This window comes from Pongo pygmaeus, chromosome 23 (genome assembly GCF_028885625.2).
Source record: "Pongo pygmaeus isolate AG05252 chromosome 23, NHGRI_mPonPyg2-v2.0_pri, whole genome shotgun sequence".
Lineage (NCBI taxonomy): Eukaryota > Metazoa > Chordata > Mammalia > Primates > Hominidae > Pongo > Pongo pygmaeus.
This window is the reverse complement of record NC_085931.1, coordinates 38,620,507-38,647,030: the sequence shown is the minus strand read 5'-3', so window position 1 is coordinate 38,647,030 and position 26,524 is coordinate 38,620,507. Positions and strand designations below refer to the sequence as shown.

The following is a 26,524-nucleotide window of genomic DNA, read 5'->3' as shown; positions in this document are numbered from 1 at the left end:
TCCTAATGAATAGCTATTTTGTCTCTTCTTAACTATCAGAGTTTCACTGAAAAACGGGAGACCTGTGGGGGTTGCAGGAGGCAGGGAACCTTTTCAGGGTGCATCCCTTTGACATTTGGTGGGGTTGGGGAGGGGGAGTGCCGGGGTGGGGTCAGCTTGGACATCATTTGTGTATGGGGATATGGATATATACTCTTAAGACACAAAGGATCTGTGTTTGTCAATATCTCACTTGGCTTTGGTGACAGATGTCCTGTCCCAGCTTTCGTTTGCATTCTAAGCACCCCCTCCCCACCAGGCCTGGAGGCCTTTAAGGTGGGAGGGGTGGGGTTAGTAAATGGGCTGCCATTCCAGTTAAAGTAATAACAGTTCTTTTTAACCTAAGGATGACTGGGTTGCCGTAGATATTTATTTTATCTGAATGGAGCTTTAAAATGTCTGTATATAAAGTGTGTGTGTGTGTGTGTATATATATATAGGTGTATATATAGGTATGTGTGTCTATATATGTATCTATATATATCTAATGGCTTCTTAAAATCAGGTAACATCATTTTTTTCTATGTCTTTCTTTTAAACTATAGTTGAATTCCCTTGGTTTCCCTAGACAGACTATCACCATGGAACCAGTGGCTGGCATTTTAACCTTGTTTTTAAAAATGTGTCCCCCCCAATGCAGTTCTTGCCCTCTTTTGCAGTTCTTTCCTCCTCTGCCTTCGTTTCCCTCATCCTCCCCACATCCTGCCATGTCTTGACCCTGGATTTAAGGTGAGGGTAGGTTTTAGGAGAATGGCATGGGGGCTGGGGGAGGCAAGAGGAGAGGAAGTGGGAGTGGGCTGGGAGTTGGGTGGTTCAGAACTTGGGGCTTTCAAGGCGCTCATCCCGGTAGCTTTCCCGCTTAGGTTTTCTAATTCATGAATGCGGCCTCTCTGCTTTTTCTCTTTGTTCCGCGGTTACTGCCCAGCCCAGGACGCCCGGGACGCACTCTCTCATTTGAAGCCGGGTGTTTAGCATGCACAGCAGACGCCGCGGCCAGCATCAGCATTCTCCAGGCTTCTCCCAGGCAAGGCCATAAATTGGTTAGTTTGGGACCCTCAGCTTCTTCTCCCTTTTTCTCCCCCCCCTTTTTAAAATCGAGTTGGACACAGCCTCCTGCTTGCTCCCCCCACCCCTTTATTTTCTTGTACACAACATCTCGATCTGGCCTGATCGATAGCTGGTTAGCACAAATCTCAGCCCCTGTCGCTTCTACCTGGCCTGGCCTGGCCGCCCCTCCCCCTTCCCCTTCTCATCCTCCCCTCCCACTCCTAGTAATTAAGAACATATTGGCCAAAATGAGGTGAGAAAAGTTAAAAAAAAAAACAACCCTGATTTAAAGAATCCATTTAAAGAAAAACAGTAGCACTTCATCTTCAAGTCTTTTAAAGGGCCTTCATAGACTAGGTGGACAGATATAGGGTCATTTTAATGAGATTTTTAGAAGATGTCTCTCCCCATCCCCTTTCCAGTCCCTCCTTTAGAGATGAAGATGCAGGCTGCGAATGAAGAAATGTCACCAAAGAAATGTTTTGTTTGTGTCATCATCACAGTCAGATGAATGAAAATATTTTTTAGAAACAGATGCTAGTCACTTTAGGGTTGATTTCTCCTGTAAGCTAAAGGAAGCCCTCCCCTGCACACGGGGCGACAGGGACTTCCATCAGGGACCAGCAAGGCTGGCTGTCTTATAAGCACCAGCAGGGACACCCACTTGACCTCCTTTGTTTTCTACTCTGTGGTGTGGGAAGGACAGTTTCCTCGATAAAGCAGCGAATTGAGGTCAGTCGAAGCTTCTGTAGTCTTGGGGTTGCTAGTTAAGGCTTTATAAGGTATCTGCATCTGAATCCCTGCTCCTTTACTGGTAGTAAATAAGGATGATTAAACTTTTCATTATGATAACACCCTGTAGTTCCATCTGCACACATTGTATAAATAGGTACACAGAGCTTTCTACAGGCCCCTGAGTCCCCTGACTGAAAATCAGAGTGAAGTGTGCCACTTTGAAACAGAGACAGAAAAAAAAATCATAGCAAAATGTTCTGCTTTTCCTTTAAAAACATGCTCATGGTCCCATTAGCTTTGAGCAGTGGTGTCCAATGGCTTTGAATAGACCTTCTCTAGGTACCAGCCCCAGCATTTTTTTTCTACCCCCCTTGCGGGCAAAGCCCAGTTTTGTAATGATATTTTATTTTGTCACGCCGTAAAACATGCCAGTACTAATGTGATTAAATATTAACACCGTTTCTGAAATTCTTCGCTCCAATGACAAAATACTAGTCGGTATTTAACAAAATGATCCGTGCTCGGATTGGAGGGAACGAATAAGTCTTCAGAACTGCACAAGGCGTGCAGCCACTGGGACGTGCCCAGATTGTCTTATGGGCTTGAGATGTCCTTTGGAGGGGAGGGAACTTGACTGGCAAGTTGTCGTTCTCGCAAAGTCTAGGCCAACATCACATGGGATGATGATTTTTTTAAACCAGGAAATCTAGCTAGTCTCTCCAAATCATGCTTCTCTTGACTTCTTAATCAACCCACCCAACAACTTTTATATAATGCAACTTCACCTGTGAGCATGAGGCTCTATTTGTACAAAGTTGTGGTGGGGGAAGGGTGAGATTGTGTAAAGGAAAAAAAACAAAAAAAACAAAACCCAGCCTCAGTTTGGGCCTATTCAAACATCAGTTAAATTGGTGAGAATTATATGAATTTAAAAAGAGTTTGCAAAATCATCCGCCTATCTTTGTAATAGGTGTGTGGCTACGGAAGAATTTCAACACAGAGAGGAGAGATAATGATAGATTAGAGATAATGCATATTAAGTTGGAAAAAGTACGTTTTCTCCCCTCCGGCCCCTTACAATTTTCAAAAGTTGAATTAACCGTATTCTGTAATATGTTTATCCTTGCCAAACCTCCTATCCCCTGGTAGCTCTATCTTGAAACCCAGGGCAGTCCTGAAGTACTCTTTCACATACATTGAAATGGGAGCAGTCTCGGTACATGCTCTGCAAGCAATCCTGCCCTTTTTGGAAGTATGATATTTTTAAAGCGATGCCAGAGAAATTTTTGGAATTTCATGCTTCTCTCAGTGTTGCAGTCAGAACACAGTAACAGCACTGAGCAATCCTAGGCAGGCAAGATTTGAACATGGAATTTCTTTAGACGTGGGGCAGACTTGGGGTGGGGGGGTAGGTAGGTCCTAGCCTCAGAGCAAAGCACTGTTTTCCTGAGAGAATTTTTAAGGCTCATTCGAACTTGTTTGGGGGAAGGCAAAGAGCTTTGCAATCCTGTTTCCCTGTGAAATTACCCAGCACGAGTTGTATGCCTTCATGTGACTTTTGCGCCTCCGGATGATGTAACCCAAAACTTCGCAGGTGTTAATAAGGGATAATGTAAACAGATAGGGCCCCCTTTGTGCAGCTGACGTTTGGGCCTGCCTGCTCCCTGGATATCCCAGGACATCAAACTACTGTTCTTTGGTGCTTGTTTAATATTTCACGGCTGTAATAAACCTGTCTACTTTGCCCGCCTCCCGACATAAAACCCCAACCTAACACACATCTGCAATCATACATTTCTACTAAATATTAATAAAGGACAAGGATGTTTTAAGGGGCTGAAGGCTGGCAGTGTTGAACTTGTCATGGTTTTCTACCACTGGGTTTTCTGGCTGTTTTGATTTTAAATAGCCATTGCTTTCTAATATGCAAAATATATTTATATATTCTTATATATATGTATGCAATTTTTATAGATTGAAGGGCTTTCCTCAAGTATAGCTTTCTTTAATATAAATTCATTTAGATTTCTTGCGAGGTCCCTTCAGACCGGAAATAAGGAACTGTTGAAACGTACTTCTAGTTTATTGAGGTTTCTAGGAAAGGAGTGAGAGTTAGTTAATCTAATTTCTCTTTCTAGCAATGAAATTCTATGATTCCTGATATGATTTTGTTTGCCTGACAGAGGTATTTAAATTTCCACAAAGAATCTTAATAGGTTTTGAAAATGCGGCTACTCTTGCCAAGAAGTTACTTGATACGCTGTGCTGATATAAAATATACATTTTTAATAAATAGTCCGGCAGGACCAGGTGAAATTAGAGGAGGAAAATTCTTCCCACTGTGGAAGGGCCAACTTGAGTGGGTCATTGGGATTTCACAGGATCTCCTAAACTCACTCTATGCTGGAAAATGTAGCAGAATCACTTGCGACCTGTTTCTCTCCACTTGAATGACAATGACGTCGGATTGTGTTCTTCGCCCAGGGAGTGATCAGCTTTGCCGAAAGCATTTAGGAGAGATAAACACTCTTGGTAAGGAATACTGTATTTACCTCTGTTTGGTTATTTTTAGGGATTAAAAGGCTGTAGCTTTATATAATAGGATCAAATGTCTGGGGAGTGTGTGGGAGCAAGCAGGCCTCCCAAGCACACCGCAACATAAAAACACCAAATCCTCTCATGCCAGAGGGGTCCTCTGTTTGTCGGAGCGGGTGGGGGGCTGCAACCAGTGGGTTCACCTTCTGTCCTTTTCTCACTACCCGCTGCTTGTTCCACCCAGTTCTCTGGTCTGGAGGGGCCGGGATGGCCCAACCTCATCATTTTGACTCAAGTCAGGATTTTGACTTGCCGACGATGTGTTTGTTTTAGGACGGTGTCTATATTTAGGCGCGTCTTGGGTGGACAGATTTGAGTGTGGGATTTGATCGCTCTTGGTGGAGATGTTGATGTATACATGAGTGCGTGATTGAGAAGAGGGACATTTGGAGGAAATTTTTCAAGCCTCCTCGCCTTCTCACACACACTGGAGCCAAATGAAGTGGTCTGGGGGCCAGCTTGAAAGAGCACAGCTGAGGTGGGTGGAAGCTCTGGGTCTGTATCTCAGGGGAGCAAAGCAGGGCCCCATGCAGTTCAGTGTGTGAAGAAGCCCCCCTCTCTCCCCCTCGCCCCATCCCAGCATCCGCATATATACATATGCATGGCTGAGTGTATTTCCATCCAATCTGGAGTCACTCCTCCAGTTTACCCTTAATCTGCTTTCTGAAGGCGAGCAGGGAAAGGAGCTCACCCTTCAGTCTCAATGGCCTTAGCTGACAGGTTCTGATTCTGTAAAGGACTGAATGAGCGTGAGTCCTAAAAATAGAGGGAGGATTTTGAAGATCCTAATTACGAAATCTCAGCCTCCTGGGCCTCCTGGGCTGTGGGTGACTTTGATCTGGAGTATTTCAGTAGCAGACGCACGTCGCCCCTCGCTGGGTTTTGTGCGTGAGCGTGCGTGGAGGTGTCTCTCTGGCTGAGTTCAGCTAACACCAGTTTCCTGCCAGGAGAGGAATCTTTGAATCAGTGCCCCCTCCCCTTCTTTACTCCCCCCCCCCCACCTACCCCCACCAGTTGTGGGAAGCGGACGCTGCTTCTCATTTATGGAAATTCCTAGCCTTTATTGTAATCTTTTTGTACCAACGACGTGGCGGAGACGACACTGGGCTTTCAAATTAGTCATGGTCCTGCCTGCAGGGACCCTCTGTGTCCTGATGCAGAACAGCTCAGCCACAGTCCCCAGCTCAGAGCCACCCAGGGCCCCGAGAAACTGTGAACAGGACTCAAAAGGAGAGACGGTTCTGGGATCCTGGCACATTGCGCCCGATGGGTCACCCCGCACGAAGGTGGCCCTGGTCATTTCCTGCCATCTTCTGATGACAGGACAGCATGCAGCCTCACCTGGGTGATCAGCTGCTTTGCAGAGTGTGGGTGAGATGATACCCCGCCAAGTGTGCGCTTCAGGGGGCAAAACCTCCAAACTTATTTTGTGACCAGGATTGAGAAGCAGAGTTAAGTTTCATTTACTTGCGTTGGGAGGGACTTTTGAAAGGCATCATGTTCTCGGGATGTAATTATTATAGGATGCTGAGACCCGCTTTGTGTGCTGGCCAGCATTTTAATCAGCAGCCTTCGAGGTTTGAGCAGCCAGTGAAGTGTCTGCTCCCAACCTGGTGTTTGCCCAAGAGGGCAAGGAGGGGAGAAACGGCCACGGGTTTCTCCCAGTCTTGAAATCCAAGAGGTTGAAACTGGGTTCCCGATAGCTTCCAGTTTGGGCCTGACAAGACCATATTGGACTGGCACCCTAGGTATCTCCTGAGTCAGGACTTGCCATAGCCACAGCATCCCAAATTGTCATTCTCTCTTGGCTGAGAAAGCTGGTGGGATTTCATAATCACCACTTCCTTGTGAAGCCGGAGCAGAGAGAACTTTATAGTGATTGCATGCGTATCTTTTCACGATTTACGCATCATCGTAGGGACCCAAATGCCCTTTAAACATAAGGCAATTGAATCTAGCAGTTTGGAGGTCTTAGAGCATTCGTAATAACATGCTGGCTGTCTGTGAATGTCCCAGAAGGAACATCTTCCATGGAATGGACTTGTCCAAAAAGGGAGAAAAAATTCCCCAATAAACATTCCCATATAAACTCACATTGTTGAGGGAAATCACGTTTTCATGTTCTCATCTTGAAACCTCCGAGTCCAGCAAACTCACCTTGCCCTACTTCTCCTGGAGTTTATAGGATCAACTATGTGACCAGAAGCTTCCATCTTATTCCCGTCTTTGATCTCTCTGTGGAAAATCTTGGACTGCCCTAAAATGTTTGCTCCTAGGATTCTGCTCCTTCCGTCTATCTCGGTTTCTTGGGCTACAGTCTGACTTACCTATGCTTGTATTTGGTTTGGGAGACGCAAGGTGCGTTGGGAAATAGTTTAGGGAAACAGGGAGACCCCTTGGCGAAGGCATATTTGGGATGCATTGCTATAGAAGATCTTTGGAAAGTTGGGGACTTCAAAGATACCCACAAGAGAACCAGGTCTTGTTTTTATCCTGCATGTCTCAACAACAATCTGCATAGTTACTCAGAAGTATATGGCCGTGGTCATGTCTTTGGAGGAAATGTGGACTAACTTTGGTGCTGAGGCACCCTTGCAGCTTGGTTTTTCCTGCTCGCTCTTCGAGCAGCCTGACTCATGAGAACTAAGTGGCCCGCTGATGCATTCAATTGTGAGGATTTAAAAGTAGTTTTTTTCTTCTCAGTGCTGAGAAGAAGTTAAAGAGTTTTGGGCATGATGGTTTTGTTTGATCTCAACACTTGGGACAAAAATTTCCCTGGAGTGACACCATCTGGGGGGGTGGGGGGTCTTTCTGATGCCACTCGTTTTGCATGGTATGACTAGGAGAAATCTCTGCGTCAAAGTTGAGGGCCCCAGTGTACCTGGTTTGGTTTTCTTGGTCGTATTTGGGAACTCCTGGAACGTGAGATGACAATTAATAAGTGAAACCCTCCACGCATGCGCACGTGCATACACACGCGCACGCACACACACACACACACACACACACATACACACAGAGCTTCTTGCTCATCCAGTCATTCAGGGCAGGATGAGGTGTCAAAAAAAAAAAAAGATATGACCCTTTTCAGTTACTGTGAAGCAGTGTTTTCAGACGCCCTTGGATCTTGGAACACAAGCATTGTTGAGTGATTGGCAGCGACCACCAGGAGTAAAATACTTCTGAGGGACCATCTTATGATCAGAGAAGGGGTGGGGAAGTCGGCAGAAAACCTAGCCTGCTTTGAAATCCCCAAAGCTCAGTCTTCCAGAGAAAGCAGGGGTTGGTTGAGAATTTGCCGAGAAGTTAGTGGGTTCTTCCTGGTCCCTGTGTGCTGTTTGAAAATGTCCTTGCAAGTTTTAGGGCCCCAATCCTGATGTGGACACTGTAGGTCCCCATTTCCGAATAAATCAGAAGGCAGAGAGAGAAGCACCTCCAGTGAGGAAGACTAGATGGAAATTGGGGTGCAGTGTATTTTCTCAGGATAGGGGCATGGCAGAGGGACGGATGGGGCAGGGAGAAATGCGTCGATGTGAGTTGAAGTGTCATTTACTGACTCTTGGGGTTCGCGACTGGAAAATAATTTATAAATGTGGAAGTCATTTATAACAACATCACTTGGGCTAGGTAGGCTGAGGGTGTATGAATTACTTGGCGGCTGGTGTCGGCTGTCACAAAGGACAGAAGGTTCTTGCCCAAGCTTTCCCTGTGGGGCTCGGGGCTCCCACATCGCTGCACGTGCATGGGGGAAATAGATCCGGAGGACCCAGCCTGAGACTGGATGACCGCATTGTGGGTCTGTTAGCAGTCAGGACCCGTTTCTGTTGAGTTAGTGGCCGAGGCAGGCTCAAGGGGGATGAAGACCCAGATAGGCCCTGGGTGGGTCAAGACCCAGACGTGCCTGTGGCCAATTCCTGCAGAGGAGCTGGTCCCTTGAGGCCCAGATCCTTCCATAAAAGAGGAATGGTGAGGGTGGGAAAAGGGAGTGACCTTTCCCCTGGTGATCCTGTAAGGTGGCCACTAAAGCTTCCTGCCTAGCGAGATCCTCAGGGATGATCTTGGCTTTCACAGACCTTGTAGGCAGGTCCCAATGCCTTGAAATGCAAGTGTGCCCCGTGATGCCCTCCTACACAATATGTATATTTTTCCTTTCTCTGAATGGTAGGCAAAAAGGGGACCAAAGTAAGTGACAAATCCAGCAAGAGGAAGATTTCCCTGACTTGAGATAAGCCAAGTGTGGAAAGGAGCTGAAGAAATTAAGAGTCTCTTCTTTCCTCCCTTCCAGGAGACCCCAGGTCCAGCCTTCAGAAGCCCTTAATGCTTTTGCAGCGAGACCTAATTGACTAAAAACAAATTGGCCATTTTCATCCCCTGCAATGTAACTTTTGGCGATTGTTTAGTATTTGAGGGAAGGGAGGCTGCGGATCAAAATTTGGCTTTTTAGAACAGGAGCAATTTCACGATCCTTATGCCATGACTATTTCTAAATTGTTTGGGCAGAAAGCTTTGAATGCCTTTTGCCGGGCTTTGCTTGCGTGCACACGCGCACGTGCACGCGCACACATACCACACAGGCCTGAGAAGTCTTAATAAGAAATGAAAAAATAATTTTTTCCCTCAAGAAGAAGCTCATACAAAGTTTTGGCCTCATTCAGTTTGAAGTAGACGCGTATTGATCTCCGTGCGGTCAATTTTTGCCGAATTTGTAATCCTGTTAGGCCTCCGGGAAAGGCATGATTAATTTACTTGTACATTTCACTATTTTGGGTCAGTTTAGTTAATAAGCATTTATTTTGTGCTCAGCGCCTGTGAAGCATTTTGCTGGGATTAGAAGTGTGTGTGTGTGTGTGTGTGTGTGTGTGTGTGTGTGTGTGCGTGCGCGCGCATTAATGGGGCCCGGATTGCCTGGCATAGAATAATAGCCACCAGTAGTCTAGGTTCCCACCACCTCCTCAGGACAGGAAGAGGAGGCGAGTGGCGCCTTTCACCATCACTCGTCCAGGAGGAGGGAGAAAAAGCCCAGTCGTTGAGCAAACCCAGCCTCCCAGAGCCTTGGAGACGGCCAAAGAACACGGGCTTCCTTCTGGTGCCTTGGTTCTCGGACCTTGAGAGTTTCCCAGCATTAATTCTTAATTGACTGGGAGTTGAGCACTCGTGTGGGCCAGAGGTCTCTGCACATGGGTGGACAGTTGGGAATCTTCAACCTCTTTGCAGTACCTTTTATGCTGCTTCCTTGACACGTGCTGGTGGTGGTGGGAGGATGTGCATGTGTGTAACTTTTAAGAAATGCATCGTTTGACTTCCAAAGAAGGAAGAAAAAGTATGCATAAGTCTCGGAAGCTGAGAAAAGGAAAAACAAAGCAAAACAGCCCTCAGCTTTGGCCTTTCCTAACACTGAATCTCTAAAGGGGAGCATGTGTCATTTTGACGGTGCGAGCACTTCAGCCTGGCTTCTTTGGGGGGCCCCCCTCTTCCTCTCTGGGCTCCCCACAGCCTTCCTGTCTTTCTGCCTTCAGATGATGGGCTAAAATTCCACTCAAAAAACAACCATCAAAACGCCAGGGTTCGGCCATAACAGTTTTTGAGAAATGGTGTTTTCGGCACCCCCCACCATTTGCTTAATTCCTCGCTCATCTCGTCGGTTCCCACCAAGGCCTTGCCTATGCAGAGTGAGGGCCAGACGGAGTCTTTTCGGCGCTGAGCCAGCCTGAAATGAACTGAAGGCGCTGAGGAAACAGGCATTTGGAGAGATGAGGATACAATTTCTTTTTTTATGTGGGCCCGTTAAAGTCTAATGGACATTGGTGTCTGGCCTTAAATTTGGAGAGGGTCTTTATCTAACCCTTAAAACCAGAGTCGTTTCCGGTAATTACGACACCCCAGGCAAGACCACTAAATCTTCCAGAGGCTTGTCTGGATGGCCGTGGTGGAGCTGGGAGGGGCCGTGGGGGGGGGGGGCACACCTGTTACCTGTATCAGCTATAATTATGACATTTCTAGACTCCTGGTTTTAAAGGAAGAATTTATGGGCTGGGTAACGCCGGAAGAGAGCAGCCAGAGGCGTTCTGGCTCATGGCAGCGAAATTGCAAGAGCCCCCACGCTCGGTGCCCATCACGGCCCCTGCATTTCCTTAATGAACTAATTTAGTTCCCCAACATTTGGTATTAAGTAAGTAGTTATTTTGGGAATCGAAGAGAGAAAGAGCTGGAAGACTTTAAAAAAAATTTTTGGAAAAAAGAAAAAGTATTGCATTTTGAAGTTTGAGACGTCTTGGCGTCCAGGCGTAAGATGTGGGGGAGGACTCCTTTGGTGCGACGTGGCCGGACGTGGAGAAGCGGCCGGCCCCATCCCTGCCTGTGTTTTTGCTTCTCGACAGAGGGGGTTTTTCCGTTGTTAGGAACGGCGGAGGCCATAACACCCAGACTCCGAGCAGTTTGTTTGGAAGTATTGTTTAGATTATTCTCGCTTTTCAAATTGAGAGAAACTTGATTTAATGGGAAAATAGCAGTATTACTATCTTGGTGTGTTTGCTTTAGCGTTTAAAAATAGTTTGTTTTCATATCCCAAATTTCATCCTTTTCTTGTTTGCTTGTTTGATGGAAACCCGTGTGTGTGTGTGTGTGTGTGTGTGTTTGTGTGTGTGTGTGTGAGATGGATGCCAGCACACACATCTATATAGATGCAGGCGGTCAAATAGTTGCAATCGTCCAACCAAAAAACGATTGCAATTTTACATCTGGCTAAAGGGACTCAGACCATTTGTTTTTAACTTAAACCATCTTGTCCCTTCCTCTGGCATCAGCACACCACTCCCCAACTCCCCCCGACCCACAACCCAGCAATATTTATTTCTTCCTTAAAAAAAGGAATGCCGGCCTGTTCGCTAAGGTCCCTGTTGGAATAGATTTTCAGGGGTTATGTATTAAATGTGTTTGAGGGCGATTTCAGCCCTCAGCCTGGTTGTCCCAGTACTAATGGTAGCAGGGCCTATTACAGAGAGGCAAAGAATATTGTAAATGGCTTATGCAGAAAAACCATTTAGATAAAAATGCAATTTTCCCCTCTGCATAGAGTGCTAAGAATTAATAGCACATTCTTTCTAAATGGGTATTTTTATATTATATTTTCCCCCTAATGAAATTCTTTTCCCAAACAAGAGCATGTTTCATTTTAAACTTTAGAGTAAAATTGATCTGTTTTTAAGCTTGCAAAAACTGGTGTCCTAGTTCTCAGCAGGCCCCTACCTTCCCTCCTCTGTGTCTGAGATTTTTGACATTAGATTGTGCAGCAGACGGTAATGGCGGTTGTGTTTTTTGACAGTCCATCCACATTGAGGCCGAAATAGAGAGAAAGGCTGGGTTTGCCCACATTTTGGGTCGATATGGGGGTGTTTGGCGGTTTCAACAAACAGAGAAACTGGTCCTGAAATCTGAGCTGTGTGCGCTCAGCCCTGGCCTGGCCTGGGAGGGGGCTCAGTTCCCTGCTCCCTGGGAATGCCTGTGATCCCATAGGTGCATCTCCTGCTCCTGGCTTCTGTATGCCTGCAGGGGAGACCCAGGGGCCCCAGTCCTGCTCCCCTTTATATGACTTCTGGGAAAGGGGCTGCTTCCAGCTCCCGAGTACCCTCTGAGGGGCAGTTCTCAGGGGCCGGCTCTCTGCCAAGGCCTCTGTGGCCATTTTGGGAGGAATGGAAATTCAGAACTTCTTAGAAGGCTGACTTCAGGCAGATCAGCAGGAGCCTGCGGCGGCATCATCGTGGAAAGTCTTTGAGAGCTTGTTGCACTGGCCGCCATGGGCCAGTGTCTGCTGACCCAGTTTTCCCTGCCTGGGTGTGTGTACGTGGAGATATTCGGACTCGCCTTGGCAGCTTAGGCGTCCAGACTTGACAATGATAGACCCTGTGACATTGTAGTAGGTGAACATCTAAAACACACGCTTGTGGTTTTTCACTATCAATATGGCACTGACGTTAAAGTTTAGGTACAATTCTAGAATGGGAAAGACCTTCTCCTGTTTTTTGTGACCCTCCCCTACAACGTTTTCCAGTTGAGATAACGAAAGCCCAGAGAGGGCAGGCAACTTGGCCAAGGTCACACAGCACAGGCGCAGAGCCAGGACAGGACTATAGTTGACCCTTGGCCTTGGGCTTCCCTTCCTGCCCCTCAATGCCCTCACCTGAGAGCTAAGATTTGATTTTATCTGGCTAAGCCTTGTGCAGACCAGAACTGGGTCTTCTTAAACTAGAGGTTTCCAAGCCTTTTTAAAAAGCACCACGACAGGGCCGGGCACAGAGTCTCAGGCCTGTAATCCCAGCACTTTGGGAAGCTGAGGCGAGTGGATCACCTGAGGTCAGGAGTTCGAGACCAGCCTGGCCAACATGGTGAAACCCCGTCACTACTAAAAATACAAGAATGAGTGGGGTGTGGTGGGTGTCTGTAATCCCAGCTACTCAGGAGGCTGAGGCGGGAGAATTGCTTGAACCTGGGAAGTGGAGGTTGCAGTGAGCCAAGATCTCACCACTGCACTCCAGCCTGGGCAACAGAGCAAGACTCTGTCTCAAGAAAAAAAAAAAAAAAGCAACGACGTATATCCCCTGGTTGGTGGTTGGTGACGACAGCCCTTGTTCCCTTCCTCTTGTGGAGGTGGACATCGTGCAGGAGAGAATTCTTGACCTTGGGGAAGTCACAGTGGCACCATAGCCTGTCAGATGGTTGCTGTGAGTTTCAGTCCTGACGTTTTGATTCTTCTGAGCTGGGCGACCTCAGACAAGCCACTTCACTGCTCCCAGCTTTCTTTCCTCATAGATAAAATTGAAAAAAGGAAAAAAAAAGTGTGTACCTCACAGAAATATTGTGAGGACCAGAGAGTATGTTTTAGCTAGCATTATAATTATGTGACTAAGGGCACAGGCTTTGAAGTCAGACTACCTGTGTTCAAACCCCAGCAATTCCAGTTCCTAGCTGTGTGTCCTTGGGCAGGTTACTTAATCTTTCTGTTCCTTCATTTCCTCATTGGTGAAAGAGAATAATAATAGTTCCCGCCTCATGGAGCTAGAAGGATTCAGCGAGTTAATATATATATGAGTTGATACTCAGAAGCCTGCTTAACACAGAGAAAGTACTATATGCCAGCACCAGGTGTTACTGAGCACCGACTATATACCAAGTTGTTTGTATATAGGGCGTCAGTGAACCTAGGAAGTGCATAGTGGCGTTGTCGCTATTGTTTGTCTCATCTTAGGCATGAGGAAATGAAAGGCACAGATTGGCTAGCGAGTGGTGCAGGCTGGAGGGGAAACGATGCCAGGCTGTATTTCAGGCACTTAGCCCCGGGCCTGGCACTGGGGACTTGCTCAGTAAATGTCACAATGTCATAGGGCGGGGCCAGGCTGGAACCCACTACCCCTGCATCAGCAATTTCAGGCCTCACTATTGGGCCGGTGTGGGGCCGGGGAAGGGAGGGGAAGATTATATGTGCAGACCTTCTCCTTGTTCGGGGCAATCAGACCCTGTGGTCTGGTCACAGCCTGCCACCATCAGGCACGGGTTCCTAGCAGTGGGATGGTAGCGCCAAGGTATTTTTTTACCACCCAACAGCTCTCCCTGTGCGCCCCAAGGAGCAGTTCCCTGATATGTGTGAGTAACGGTCAGCCTTCTTGTGGAGGGAATCCATGAGATGAGCCAGTGCCCGGCCCCTGATCATTTTGCCAGAAGCCCGAGTCAACCATAAACAGTCTGGGAGCCAGCAATAGAAAAATTAAACCCCTGCGTCTGGCACCTCAGGTGGGGCCTCAGGAACCTGGCAGGCTCGGGCTGAACAGAGATAGCAAGAGCAAGAGAGAGAGAGGAAGAGAGCTTGAGAGTGAATGAGCGTCCCTGCCCCGGGAGACAGTGGGAGGGTTTAGGAGGCAGACAAGCCTGGATTTGAATCCTGGCTCCGCCACTTGTGTGCTGTGTGACTCTGGGCAGGTGATTCACCTCTCTGAGCCTCAGTTTCCTCACCTGTTACACAGGTATAATTCTTGGGACCCTCTCAGAGGGTTGCTGTGGGGCCTGAGCATCTGGACAGGTTGGTGAGAGCATGGGCTTTGGTGTCAGCCAGAAGGTAGCTATTCTCCGTTCCCACGTGGGACTCTTGGACATGTCCAGTTCCTCTCTGGGCCTCAGTGTCCCTGGCTACAAACTGGGAAGAGTAACACCCTTCCCACAGGGTAGTGGGAATGCTCTTCACCCAGGGGCAATGTTGCCCCCAGGGCATACTTGGCAATGTCTAGAGACATCTTTGGTTGTCATGGCTGCGGGGAGGAAGAATGCTATAGGTCCCTGATGGGTAGAGGCCAGGGATGCTGCTCAGTATCCTACAATGCACAGGACAGGCCTCACTACTCTCCTTTCCAGGCCCAAATGTGAATAGCACTAAGATTGAGAAACTCCGAACTACAGTGAGTGATTGAGGTTAGGTTCAAAATAATACTCAGGGCTGGGCATGGTAGCTCATGCTTGTAATCCCAGCATTTTGGGAGGCCAAGGCTGCTGGATCACTTGAGCCCAGGAGTTGGAGACCAGCCTGGGCAACAGAGTGAGACCCTGTCCGTACAAAAAACACAAAAAATTAGCTGGCCATGGTGGCGGACACCTGTAGTCCCAGCTACCTGGGAAGCTGAGGTGGGAGGATCATCTGAGCCTGGGAGGTTGAGGTTGCAGTGAGTTGTGATCACGCCACTGCACTCCTGCCTGGGTGACAAAGTGAGACCTTGTCTCAAAGAAAAAAAAAATACTCAAAACTTGCTAGGCAGTATAGTCTATATTCAAGAAGGCTGGCATGTTTATTCATTCAACAAACACTCCCAAGCACTTAACCACATGGCGATGCTGTTCTGGGTGGTGGGATGCAGTGGAGAGAAAGACAACTGCCCTGCCCTCATGGAGTTTACATTCTAGGGGAGGGGCCAGAATGACAGACAGCAAAGAAGAACGCAGAGAATTAGAAGAGGGGATGTGCGTGAGAGTTCCTAGTCTGGGCCACCAGGAAGGTCTCGGAGAGGCAGTGCCGGTGAAGTAGAATCCCTGAGTGATGACGAGGAGCCAGCCACTAGTGTTCTGGTGCCTCTGCTTTCAAACACCTGGCTCTCTGGGGTAGGGAGAGAGAAAAATAAATGCTCTGATATGCAGCATCTGCTGATTCCCATGGTGTAAATACTCCTAATTTCAAGCCACCAAAGTGATGTCAGCCGTCAGCCGGATTGCAAAATTCCTGAATATTTAACAATGGGCTCCGGCACCCTGGAGCCAGCTGTATCAAGCTCTGCAGGAAGTGGGTTGGGCAAGGGGACAGTGAGGGCAGGTCCTAAGGCAGGACGGAGTGGGCCTATTTTAGGAACAAGGCATTGCTGGTGAGAGGGGAGAGACAGTTCAGGCAGGCAGGGGCCCGACTGCTCAGGGCTTGTAGGCATGGTCAGATCCATTCTAAAGTGTGGCCGGAGGCCAGGGGAGGGTGTGGAGCACAGACAGGCTGGGATCTGACGGCACGTAGTAGATGTGCATCTAACGGTGCCTCATCTGAGCCCAAGGTATCTGAGAAAATGTCTGTTTCCCTTCCCTATGTTCTGGCCCTTTCTGAGATGGCAGAAACTTTTCTTCTGATTTGGAGCTCCCGGGCCATAGGTTAAGGCAAGTTAGGCTTTCCCCTAGGACAGGGTGCTGGGGTCCTAAGGTAAGGGTTCAGCCTGCCACAGGTGGGAGGGCATGGGGCATGTCAGTGGCTCCCTGAGCTGGGCAGGCCACGATTTATGTCCCGGTCCAGGGAGATTCTGTTTCATCCTTCCCCCAGGCATTGTTCTCCAGGCCTTGCAGAGGTCACCCCGACAGGAAGGCACAGGCCCAGCTGGGGCCAGCCTGAGGAGGCGTGGAGGCCTGGGCCCCTGGGTGACCCAGGCCTGGCGTTCACTTTCTGGCAGCTTTTCTTTTGCATTCCTTCCCAACTCCCTGAGTGGCAAAGGAATCCTAACAAGCTACAGTTATTAAACACGCATCATGCCAAGCCCCATTTTACAGATGAGAAAACTGAGTCCCAGAGAGGCCAAGTGACCTGCCCAGGGGTGCAGTGTGGATTCATATCCAGGCCTTTCTGAGCCCGTGCTCAGAACCACTTATGGGCACGGAGATGAGGAGCTGTATTTCCTACCAACAGATGCTGGAGATAAAAACCAACTCTGGGTCTTGCCTCCTCACGGCCGTCACCAGGTCATGCCGTTGTCTGTTTAGGTCTTCCCGTTTGTTCCCCACAGGTGACGGGACAGTGGTTCGAACCCCTAGCCTGGGGGCCGGGATGTGATTGGGGCAAGGCCATGCTGCCTCGCTGATCCTCAGTCAGCTGTTCTATCCAGTGGCTCAATTCTGGCATCTCCTAGGACCCCAGTGAGGAGGAAGCACCTGCTGGTATAGCTGGTACCTGCTGAGTGCCAGGGAGCACAGGTGCTTTGTTGCAGGAGTGGATCCTATCCTGGTCCCAGGCCTAGGGGGTGAGGGCCCCATCTAGAGACAGCGTTCATCATGGTCACCCTGGCACCCTGCTGCCTTTGGCCCCTGAGGTGTAGGGGGGGTGATGAGGATTTCCTGCAGAGGGACCACCGGGATGGACCCAGATGGGGCTGGTTCAGGGTCAGGGATCTTCACCCCCATCTCTGCAGGCATGGGTAGGGAAGGAAGGGATCCCTTTGTATGGGAATTCCTTGTCCCAGCCCCGCCCACCTCATTTCTTCCTCCCCTACCCTTGAGAACACTGGTCTTAGCCAGCTTCTGCTTTCGTAGGTTGCATTTGCCTGGGCCGCTGTGGTCTGGGCCTCAGCCACTGTCCTACCCGAGTGAGGCTTGTTACAGACGTCAGGGCCCACCTGACTGTGGTGGGCTACATGAGGATGCTCACATTTCCTCCATTAGTCACCTGATGGCTAGGCATTGGAGTCAGATTTTACATCCCAGACCTCGGGGAGGAGGACAGTGCAGGAAGCCAGGCCTGTGGCCTTCCACTGGACTGATCTCCTTACTGCCCCAGGCCTCAGTTTCCTCATCTGTCTTTTGGGTTAAACGGGGTCGTGGTGAGGATTAAGACAGATAATGAAAAGCACTCCGCCCAGCGTCTGGCACATCGCAGACGTCACTAAGCCTTGGCATAAATACAGATGCTTCTCCTCCTGCACAGGAAGCATCGGGAACCTGTGAGGGGAGGGGGATGACACGTTGCATGAAGTGGAGAGGAGTGGGCGTCCCCCTGTGGGATGGCTCATTCTCCAGTGGGCAGTGAGAGATTTGCCTGCAGAATTTAGGAGGGTGGTCTTGGGTGCCGTTCAGGAAAGAGAAAGTGGCCGCGGCAGCTGGCAGAAATTCCCTCAACGGCTAGATGTGTTACAACGCCAACCAGTGAGAAAATTAATCTGAGACAAAAATTGTGCATTTTCTGGAACTCCTTAGAGTTTTAAATACCCTGGCCCCATATACCCACTTCTTAGATTCCCTGTTTGTGTAGGGCTGGAAAAATCAGTCCCTCGTTAGTGTTGGGAAACTTTCCTCAAAATCACGGCAACAATGCTAATAATATTTAAGAGCACATTAATCACACCTTCTACTCTGCATATATATGGTGACGAGTTCTCCACGGGCAGTTACCAGACAAACCATGTGTAGCCCTTAAAAGCTGTGCCTGGTGGGTAGGAATCCCTGGTAGCTGTTCCCACTGCTTTGTCATCAGCCTGGGTCACTGACTCAGGATAAAAAAGATGTACCCTGTAGGATTTTTCTTTTCTTTCTTTCTTTTTTTTTTTTTTTGGAGATGCAGTCTCACTTGTGTCGCCCAGGCTGGAGTGCAGTGGCACAATCTCGGCTCATTGCATCCTCTGCCTTCTGGGTTCAAGCGGTTCTCTTGCCTCAGCCTCCCTGGTAGCTAGGATTACAGGTATGCGCCACCACGCCCGGCTAATTTTTTTTGTGTGTGTGTATTTTTAGTAGAGACACGGTTTCACCATGTTGGCCAGGCTGGTCTTGAACTCCTGACCTCAAGTGATCTGCCCGCCTTGGCCTTCCAAAGTGCTGGGATTACAGGCATGAGCCACGGTGCCGGGCTGGACTTTTATTTTCTCTCTCTCTCTGTTTTTTTTTTTTTTTTTTTTTTTAGAAACAAGGTCTAGCTCTGTCACTTAGGCTGGAGTACAGTGGCACCATCATAGCTCACTGCAGCCTCCGACTCCTGGGCTCAAGTGATCTCCCACCTCAGCCTCCAGAGTATCTAGGACTACAGGTGTGTGCCACCACACCTGGCTAATGTTTTATGTTTTCATAGAGACAGGGTCTTGCTGTGTTGCCCAGGCTGCTCTTGAACTCCTGGCCTCAAACGATCCTCCCTCCTCAGCCTCCCAAAGTGCTGGGATTACAGGCATGAGCTGCTGCGCCCAGCCAGAACTTTTCTTCTTGCTTGCGTCTCTCTCCACATCCACGCTATGGTGAGCAAGCCCATTTGACCGGAGGTTTCATCTCGATTTTGCTTTTGGAAGAAATCTCTTGTGATTGTCTGCCTCAAGCGTTCATTTACGGTTTAATCAAACAAAGGTGGGGTGGTAAAGGGATTGTAGGGAGCCAAATCCTATTTGTAGAGAGTGGGGAATACCCATGCCCTCCCTTACGTTTTAAAGACCAAGGCAAAAACTTTTTGCATGCCAGTTCCTGGGGGACAGAAAAATCTCTCAGGCTTTGGCTCCCCAGGTGTTTGCTCTGTCTCCCTCTCCCTCACCGGCTCCCCCTCCTCTCCTTTTTCTTCTCTCCCTTTCATTTCTGGAACAATCGTCCTGGCCAGTTCCTTTGGGCTCTTCCACATTCTTTGCCAAAAACAAAAACCATTCTTAACCCCGGATGACCAGGCCTGCAGTCGTTTTGTCTGGTATGTGGCGTCCGCCCGAGTTGGGGCGGGTGAGGGGGGGGCATGTATGCTTCCAATTTATATTCCAGCATGCCAGCTTCAAGGCGAGATGGGGCTAGGGGAGGAAAAAAAACCCTCAAAAAGTGGGGAGGCCAGAACCACTGAATTTCAAGAGAGGAGAAAGAGGGAGAGGGTGGGGGAAAGACAGCCAAGCTGAGGTGACCGGCAGATTCTAGGTCAGGCCAGGCCCGACCTTTCAGAGCCACCCCTCAGCCTCCACCCTTCTTAGCCCTGTGGTAGACTTTGGATTGTACTCTGTATTCTATTTGATTATTATTATTTTTTAATGAGGTCAGACTGAAAATCCATCTGCCTGGGCCTGCCTGCCTAGGTTTGAAGGCAATTAAACTGGAGACTAACCTCTTAATTAGGGTTTCCCTGTGTAAATCTCATTTGATAAATTCCTTATCAGCCTTGGCTTTAACTACAGCACGTCCTCGAGACGGGCTTGAGCTCCCCCTGGGACCTCTAAGTGAATCCCCCCAGAGAGCCTGCCCCACTGCAAACTCTTCCAGCCAGAGCCTCACCCAGGAAGAGCCGGGAGAGAGGCCCCTTTCAGGGTTAATTAATCAGAAAATTTAGTGGTGCCCGGTGATTCCGGAGAACTTGTCTGCCACCTTTGAATTCTCCCATCTCCCCTTCTGCCTCCTTTCTAGGTCTTAAAACATTTTTTTGGGGGTGAACTGAACTCCCGCAGCCCCGACTCCTTCCTCGTGGCTCCCCCTCCCTTCTGCCCAACTTGTCTGTCTGTGTGGATGGTTAGATTTTTTTTTCCTTCCCTTTTTTAAATGCAAGTGCGGCTGGGAGTAGAAATGTCAGGGGTCAGGCTTCAGGCGGCAGGGAGCAGAGAGGCAGCCTCAGCTGCTGTCCGTGCCATTCGGGGAGAGAGTGGAGCTGAGCTTAACCCTTTGGGGCCCAGGCCCTGCCTGTGGGTTCAAGGATACTGGGCAGTTCTTTCCCCTCTCTTCACTAGAGTCGGAGGGGACTCTGGCATCTGGACTCCTTTTTCAGGATTTTAAGCTACAAATCACATCTGGGGTGGGACAGGGCAGTCATAGCGGCATCACCTAGGAGAGTGCGAAGCGGGAGTTTTGGTTCCATCAGCAGGTCCCGAGCACCTGTGGGTGTGTTCTGGACCAGGAGCAAGATGCCACTCATATGGATGTGGTCGCACAGGGCAGGCTGGGCCATGGCGGTATGCACTGCTGTAACCTCGTCAGCATCCCAGGAGATAGCCCCATTTAGAGATGGGGAAAACGAGGCCTCGAAGGGGTGGTGATGTGCTGAGTTTCCCAGCTGCTGATAGGTTGGGGTGGACGCGAGGCCCATCTTCCCCAGTTCTGAACCCTCGATTCCTGCATACCAAGAACCCCTGGCTACTCCCACCGTCTGGAGTCTGGTCAGAGGAGAAGCCTGATTCACATACAGTGTTTGGATTCCTTCCATCATTCTGTAGCCATCGAAAGGGCGGGAGGCCAGTTTGGAGGGTGGAGCATGTGCCGTATCACCCACAGCAGCCTCCAGCCGCTGTGAAGCAGCTACCGCTGTGGACCCATTTTACAGATGAGGAGGGTGAGGTACAGAGAAAGAAGGGACCTGCCTGAGAGCACAGCCGACATGTGGCAAAGCCTGATGTATCCCCCATTCTTTCTGCCCACTGGGTCTGACTGCTCCTCAGCATGAGACATCACCAGCCCCTGGAAGCAGGAACGAGAGCACAGAACTGGTGCCTCCCACCTACCGGGTCCCCATCACCTGTGGAGTTGCCCAGGGGCTATGCAAGCTGGATGGTCTGTGATATGGGGGGCTCAGGAGGGGGTACAGCTGGCCTGGGTATTGTCAGGGTGACAGGGGGTCTAGTCAGCCAGTGGCTTAGGTTGGTACCTGGCAGAGCTGCCCCTGGCACACAGGGCCCTTATGGAATTGTCACGACTGTTGCTATGTCTAAGCCTCAGTATCCTCATCTGTGAAATGAGGACGATGGCAGTGTCAACCCCCTGGGGTTCTGTGAGCACGAAACCCGTTCATGCACAGAAAGGCTCACCAGCAACGACCTGCACCTGGGAAGCTTCAGTGCACATTAATTGGTATTATTATCATTTACTCCTAATATTGGAGGAAAAAAATGTAGGTACCAACGAAATCTCTGAGGGAAGAAGCCCCATGTGATAATCAACACCTCCGTGGATAGCCAGGAGGGTGGGGGTTCCCAGTGGGAGCTGAAAGCAGGAGGCCCTGCCCTAGTCTGACCCGTGGGGTGGACTTCTGACCTGGGGCTGTGTGGCCCTGGGCAAGTTGCTTCACCTCTCTGTGCTCCCGCTGGTGGGGAGGAAATGCCAGCTTCTTCGGTTGGTGGTGGGATGAGCCTGGACCTCAAGTCTTCAGGGCAAGGGGAGGGAGAGTTGCTTCATGGCTCTGCCTTTAACTGGGCAGTGGCCTTAGAATCTATCTTGCTGGCCAGGCCTCTGTTGCCCCATCTGGAATATCCCCATTCACGATGGTGAAGTGTAGAGGAAGCGATCTGCCCAGATGTGTTTTGCAGCCTCCCAGAGAACTCTTTAGACCTCAGAGATTATTATTAGAATAATAGAAAGTGGGATCATTTCTCTGCAGAGTTGGGGGGAATCTGGGCACACGGGAGGTGAAGCATTTGGCAGCAGCAGGTTTGTCCAGGGGTCCGTTTGCTCTGTGTCTGCCCCTGAGCCCCTGCCACTGAGAGGGCACCGTGGGTGTAGTGAGAGATACTCATGTACATCAAAGGATCAAGGCCGGGCGCGGTGGCTCACGCCTGTAATCCCAACACTTTGGGAGGCCAAGGCAGGTGGATCACCTGAGTTCAGGAGTTTGAGACCAGCCTGGCCAACATGGTGAAACTCAGTCTCTACTAAAAATACAAAAATTATCTGGGCATGGTGGCGTGTGTCTGTGCCTCAGTATTCGGGAGGCTGAGGCAGGAGAACTGCTTGAACCTGGGAGGCAGAGGTTGCAGTGAGCTGAGATCGTGCCACTGCACTCCAGCCTGGGCAACAGAGCGAGACTCTATCATTCATAAATAAATAAATAAATGGACCAAGATGATGTTTGGGGGCTAGGGTTTGGGTCCTAGCGTCCTCTCTTGTTGTACGGCGTTGAGTGAGTCAAAATGCTACGCTATGTCTCAGTTTCCTCGGCTATGAAATGGGCATAGTGAGGTGGTGAGGACTAAGTGCAGCGAGCACGTGAGGCCCCAGCCTGGACTCTGCATGGTGCACTCCCACGACTTGGGCCCAGCTGAGCCTTGAAAGGTTTGGAGTCGCCTGAAGCAGAGCTTGAATTCTCCCCTCGCTGGCCTGCGGCCTCCCTCTCTCCCTCGCTCTGAAACCAAAGCCCAGCATCTGCTTCCCCAGAAGCTGTTTAATATTCTGCCGTGGTAAAATGAACTCATTGGAGCCACCCGAAAACAGCTGAATGAACCCCCTGGCGCCCGGTGGCCTTTCAGAGTGGCTCCAGACCCCCCTTGGGCCTCGGGGAGGCTGGCAACGGTAGCAGCTGTGGGAGAGGGGCCCCCTTTTCTTCTTGGTGTCTCGGGGGAGCCTCTGACCTGCAAATGGGGCTCCTCGGGGGCTGGGTAGGGGACGGGAGTCTGGGGAGGGGCGGCCTGGGCTTCCCGGCCTGTTCGGGGCCTTGTTTGTGCTTCTTGGCTCAGAGGTTCTGTGTATGGGGCCTCCTTGGGGAGGCTGAGAAAGCTAGGCCTTCCCCAAATTCTTCTCCTGATTCTCCCCGACCCCAGCCTCAAACTAGGCCTAGTGCAGGCACTAGGCTGCTAGCCCCCAGCTGCCAGCCACACTGCTTGATGATGATGATGATGATGATGATGATGATGATGATAGCAATGGTGATAGTGACAGCAGCATCCATGGAGCAATCGCTAAGTACCAAACCCTGATGAGTGTGTTGTCTTGCTAGCTTATTGGCTACTGGAAACCACTGGGAACAGTTTACTATTCTTATTCCCATTTGACAGATGAGGAAACTGAGGCCCAAAGGGGAGCAGCTGCGTGAGAGATCATGGAGCTAGGAAGTAGCCTAGCAGGGCTTCACCCAGGCTGTCACCAGCACACCACTGTCCTGGTGCCCCACAGACGTCTGCACCTGCAGGGTTGCCTTGGGGTTGGTTAAGTGATGTCAAGCCGTGGAGCACTGCCACAGGTATACAGTCGGCACTACTTAAATGCTAGCCTCTATCATGACTCGATGACTGTACTTTGTCACACTTGTTGCCTGTTAAGTCCAAGTTTCATGACCATTTCCCTTCTCCCCACACCCTAACTGCTCTATTTCCACCCCAGCTCCCTCGAAAGGCAAATGGTAACAAAGTGCTTCCAGGTGGAAGCCGGATTGATTTCATGTAATTATCCCTGATAAAATTAAATATTACTTGCAATTAGTCTTGGGCAATTTCTCTGCTGAGACACAGCGAGGCAGTGGGGTAAAAAAGGGCTGAGTTGACCCAGCCCCTGCTGGGCTGAGGGCTGAGTCTGTTGGCGGCTGTGTGTGCTCTTCCCGAGAATGCCCTGTTGCCAGGACTTAAACCCACAGCAGCGATTTCTCCCCAAGACAGAGAGGACTAGGGAGGGCCGGACAGGAGGACACACACAACAGCCCCTTTCGTCCGTCCTTATTTTATATCCGAGAAGCCTCAGCAAATAGTACTGGGATTGATTTTTCCAGCAGGTGAGTGGCCTGACATGTGTCGGGTCCAACAACCTCTCTGGAAGATTCCAATAATTGATATCCGGCGGTGGAACCCAAGGTGTAGGATTTCCTCCCCAGGAGTTCAAGCCCCAGCAACACTTCCCCCCACCTGTGGGAACTTGGGCAAATTACCTCCTTTCTCTGAGCCTCAGTTTTTCCAATCTTTAAAATGGGGGTAACTTTGACTATTGAATGAGTTAACGCAGGAGTTGGCCAACTTTTTCTGTAAAGGGTCAGATAGTAAATATTTTGGACTCTGCATGCCATAAAGTCTCTACTTAACTACCTGTCCCTTTCCCTGTCATGCAAAAGCAGTCGTAGACAGTGTGCCAATGGATGGATGTGGCTGTGTTCTGATAAAACTTTATTTATGGACACTGAAATTTGGATTTCATATAATTTTCATTTGTTATGAAGTATCTTCTTTTGACTTTTTTTCAACCATTAAAAAATGGAAAAAGGCCAGGTGTGGCAGCTCACCCTTATAATCCTAGCACTTTGGGAGGCTGAGGTAGGAGGATTGCCTGAGGACAGGAGTTTGAGACCAACCTGGGCAACATAGTGAGACCCCCTACCAATCTCTATAAAAAATTAGCCAAGCATGGTGGTATGTGCCTGTAGTCCCAGCTACTTGGAAGACTGAGATGGGAGGATTGCTTGAGCCCAGGAGACAGAGGTTGCAGTGAGCTATGATCATGCCACTGCCTTCCAGCCTGGATGACAGAGTGAGACCCTGTCTCTAAAAAGAAAAAAAAAAAAGGTTAGGGAAAAAACCCTACCAAAACATTCTTAGCTCATGGGGTTGTAGAGTTTTTTTTAACCCTCCAAGACCCAAAAGTCAGATGGCGGGCCAGAATTGGCCACTGGGCTGTAGTTTGCCGCCACCAAGTTGACAGATGAAGTGTGCTTAATGCAGTGCTCAGCACAGGCAAACTGCTCAATAAATGGACATGACGACTATTATTATTTTCTGGACTCAAAATACCTTTTATGGGCATATTTAAGAGTAAGTTAAAAACAGGGGCTGGATGTGGTAGCTCATGCCTGTAATCCCAGCACTTTGGGAGGCTGAATTGGGAAGAATTGCTTGAGGCCAGAAGTTCAAGACCAGCCTAGGCAACATAGCCAGACCCCATCTCTACTTAAAAAAAAAAAAAAAAAAAGTAGCTGGGCATGGTGGCTCATGCCTATAGTCTCAGCTACTGGGAAGGTTGAGGTGGGGGATTGCTTGGGTCTGGAAGGTTGAGACTAGAGTAAGTTGTGATTGCACTACTGCTCTCCAGCCAGGGTGACAAGGTGAGACCCTGTCTCTAAAAATAAAATAAAATAAAATAAAATATAAAATAACCAGGTTTGTACTGTGAAGTTCAGGTGATAATCATTCCTTTTTCAGTTTATGCTTGTATCTGTAAACTTTTCGTGTGTTCTTTGATCAAGTCAGGACTATTACTTCCATTGCAGGGAGACTGAGGCCCAGAGAGGGAAAGTGCCTGGTCCAAAGTCACACAGCTGGGACAAGGCAAGAGGTGGATCCTGAATCCACATGATTCTCTGCCTGGGAGGGCCTCAGAGTCCTCTCCAGAAATTTATGTGTTGGAAAATGCGCTGGACTGGGAGGCACCTCAGTCCTCTCTTCCCTGAGCCTCAGTTTTTCAACCTGGAAATGGCTGCCTTTCAAACCCCAGTCTGTAGACAGTGACTCTGGGGTGACAATAGTCTCTCTCCATCATCCTTTCAGTGGTTCTAAAATCCAGGTTACACCTGACGAGCATTTGCCCTACCTCGTCGCTGAGGCTTGCGGGAGCTATCTGTTGTGCTGGCCAGAAAGGTTTTGGGAGGGAAGGTTGTAAGATGAAGCTTGGACTGTGTTCTCTAGGTTAGGATGAGGACTGTGAAATTGTGCATGGTCGGTGCTGAACACCCTGGATACTCATTGTCAATATTGGATTATGATTGCCAATTAGTGACTATGTGGCCTTGGGCAAGTCTTACTGAGCCATCAACTCTCCTTTTCCTCATGATCTGGGGGATAGTAATGCATGCATTATAGATTGGCATGAGAATAAAGGAAGGTACCAGTGAAAACTGAGACTTGGAGCTGGCCACATAGCAGATGATTTAAAAAAAATTGGCATCCTTGCTGGGCACAGTTGCTCATGCCTGTAATCCCAGCACTTTGGGAGGCTGAGGCTGGCGGATCACGAGGTCAGGAGATCGAGACCATCCTGACTAACGCGGTGAAACCCCGTCTCTACTAAAAATACCAAAAAAAAAAAAACCTAGCAGGGCGTGGTGGGTGCCTATAGTCCCAGCTACTCAGGAGGCTGAGGCAAGGAGAATGGCGTGAACCCAGGAGGCGGAGCTTGCTGTGAGCCGAGATTGCGCCACTGCACTCCAGCCTGGGTG

At 49.3% G+C, this 26,524-nt stretch overlaps 1 protein-coding gene across 1 annotated transcript in view; it reads left to right on the top strand.

Annotated features, from left to right (window-relative positions):
- MN1 (MN1 proto-oncogene, transcriptional regulator) overlaps positions 1–26,524 on the top strand; it is a 53,513-nt gene that overhangs the window by 5,546 nt on the left and 21,443 nt on the right. The gene's annotated exons all lie outside the window — the stretch shown is intronic.